This window comes from Callorhinus ursinus, unplaced genomic scaffold, assembly GCF_003265705.2.
Source record: "Callorhinus ursinus isolate GAN/ISIS: 27379988/994484 unplaced genomic scaffold, GSC_fseal_2.0 scaffold4, whole genome shotgun sequence".
Taxonomy (NCBI): domain Eukaryota; kingdom Metazoa; phylum Chordata; class Mammalia; order Carnivora; family Otariidae; genus Callorhinus; species Callorhinus ursinus.
In genome coordinates, this window is record NW_027397066.1 from 111,652,096 (window position 1) to 111,654,961 (window position 2,866).

At 40.0% G+C, this 2,866-nt stretch overlaps 1 pseudogene; it reads right to left on the minus strand.

Annotated features, from left to right (window-relative positions):
* Positions 1-641: 641 nt before the first annotated feature.
* LOC112825967 (alpha-enolase pseudogene) lies at positions 642-1,909 on the minus strand (annotated as a pseudogene).
* Positions 1,910-2,866: the final 957 nt, after the last annotated feature.

Here is a 2,866-nt window from a genome sequence, read left to right on the forward strand (position 1 = left end):
ACCTATTCTTGACCTGTTTGTGATTACACAGGAATTTGTGTGAAAATCATGAAGCTGTATGGTTGTGGTCTATATAGTTTAATCTATATTACAACTCACAATAAAAAAATTAAAAAAAATTAAGATGTCACAGTTGCACATATAAATCATTAAACTTGGTTAGATTTTTTTAGTATTGAGTAAATATTGTTTTACTTGAAATTTCTCTCTGAAATTAATTTGTATTAATTAAATATGTTTTTTGATAACCTAATTGCATTTCTTCTTTTTTTAATTGGTCACTGAGGCCTTTTCTTTTTTTTTTTTTGTACACAAAATGATTGGAAATCTTTCCTGTAGACACCTCTGAGATTACACTGTAGATACACATGGCTCCAGACACGTGATGAGAAGCAAGGTGAGAAAAAGAGTGTTTTGAGCCAATCACGTGATTACAGAGTTAGAGTTTCCAAGAGGGTTCCAGATGGTCAAATTTATCCCCTGTAGCACTTTTAAAGAATCAGTGAGAGAACATCACATGGATGAAAGAGGGGAATTAACTACTAAGGGCCTTGTAAGTATCAGTTGGGACCTTGAGCTGTCCATTGGAACAAAGGTCTAATCATTCCAATAGTGATGGAAGGACTCAGGAGCTCTAATGTTCACATAGGGTTTCTGAAGTTCCTGCCAGTAAACTTAGCCTTGCTGCCCAGTTCCTCTTTATTTCTGAGGTGCTGGCTTGTACTTGGCCAAGTGCTCAGATCGGCAAAGTGTACCCGTTTTAATCTGCCTGGAGCAGAACCCCACCACCAGGCCAGCAATGAATGTGTCTTCAGTCTCCCTAGAGAGATGAGACACCATGAAGTCCCATGCATTGGACTGGGCCAACTTGCATGCCTGAAAAGACTTGGTCTCAGAGCCAATTTGGTTTACTTTAAGCAGGAGGTAGTTGCAAACATTCTCACCTATGAAATCTTGGAAATCTGTATTGAGTTGGTAACCCAAACAGTTAGAAACTCAAACTCAAACAGTTGGTAACTGATGAGGCCATTCTCTACCACCTAGATTCCTGTCCTGGCTGTGAACTTTTTTGAGTTTCTAAGTCACCTTTTTAAAGGGATGTTCTATAGACACCATTGGTTAGTCCTTGATGAAGAATCTGAACAGGTTGGTCAGCTTGTCAGCTGTGATGTATGTACTGAAGTCATCAGACAACCTGAAGTCCAGATCACACTTTCCCTGCCCAGGAGAACTCCAAGGCAGCAATGTCCATGCCAATGACAACCTTATGGGTGTAAGTGGTTATCTTGATCTCATTCTTCAGCAGCTGCATTTTTATTTTCTAGGATGTTAGTAGTAAACATGCTTCCATCCCCCACATTGGTGGCATCTTTACCATATTTCTTCTTGACGATATTCTTCAGGTTGTGGTGAACCTCTGCTCCAATGCACATGGCTTTCTTGAGGTTTGCTGCACCAAATGAGAGGATTGTGAACTCCTGTATGGCCAGCTCATTGCCAGCACTGTTGATCATACCAGGACTTTAAAATTGGCACCCAAGACAGCAATGTAGAGGTAGAGGGGCACTTCATTTTCAATGGCTTCAGCCTTGCAGACAGCCAGAGAAACTCCCAGGAAGGAGTGAGCATCATATTTAGACTTATTTTCCATTCTATCTGTCATTATCATTAGTTTCTCATTCTTCTCCTATTCAGGTTCCTGCTAATCAGAGTAGATGCAATTGTTTTATAGATGTGCTCACAGCCTTTGAGACACCATTCACCATATAGCATGTTTTATCATTGTCTAGGAGTTCTCAGGCCTCTTAAACATGAGCTGAGTCACTTTTGAGGTACAGAGATCAACTTAAACAGTGGGATTCCCATGAGAGTGAAAGATCTCTCTGGCATATATCTTGAGAATAGACATGGTTCATTTCTGGCTGCTGGATCTCATGATAGAGGGAAAGAAACAGAGGATGCTGCAGTCACCAAGGATGACTATTAAGCTGCAAGGTCTGTGTGCACCAAGTTTCCCCTGAGCTCTTCTCTGTGCTGTCTGCCCCAATGTCCTGTCCTGCTCCCAGAGACCTGATCATTTTATTTTGAAATGGAAACTTATAGTATAAAGCTCTTTATCTCTTGACAATAATTGTCTACTCTGTCAACACATGTAGAATTGTTAGACCACTTGCACTTTATTTTTTTAATATTTTATTTATTTATTTGAGAGAGTATGAATGGGGGCTGGGGTAGAGGAAGACAGAGAAGCAGACTCTCCGCTGAGAAGGAAGCCTGATGTGGGGGTTGATCCCAGGCCCCTGGGATCATGACCTGAGATAAGGCAGATGCTTAACTGACTGAGCCACCAGGTGCCCCATAACACATGCACTTTAATAGTATATTTCAATGCAGTTTCTTCTAACAGACCAAAATACACTCAAAATCTAGTATATGGCTCTGTTCTGGTCACCTGTTTGATCATATTCTTTTTTTTTTCTTCCTTTTTTTGTTTTATTTTTTAAAGTCTTTTTTAATTTTCACCTTTACAGTTATATTCTACCCTTCCTATGTATTTAATTTTATTTTTGTATATATGTTTTTCTTTCTTTCTTTTTTTTATAAGGATTTTTATTTATTTATTTGACAGAGACACAAGCAAGGGGAGTGGAAGAGGGAGAAGCAGGCTTCCTGTGGAGCAAGGAGCCCGAAGTGGGGCTCAATCCCAGGACCCTGGGACCATGACCTGAGCCAAAGGCAGATGCTTAATGACTGAGCCACCCAGGCGCCCTTAAGTTTTTCTTTCTTTACAATTTTGAGATGTTGTTTCCTGTAACAAACTGACAAAATACACTCAGGGGATAGTGTATTGCTCTGTTCTGTTCAC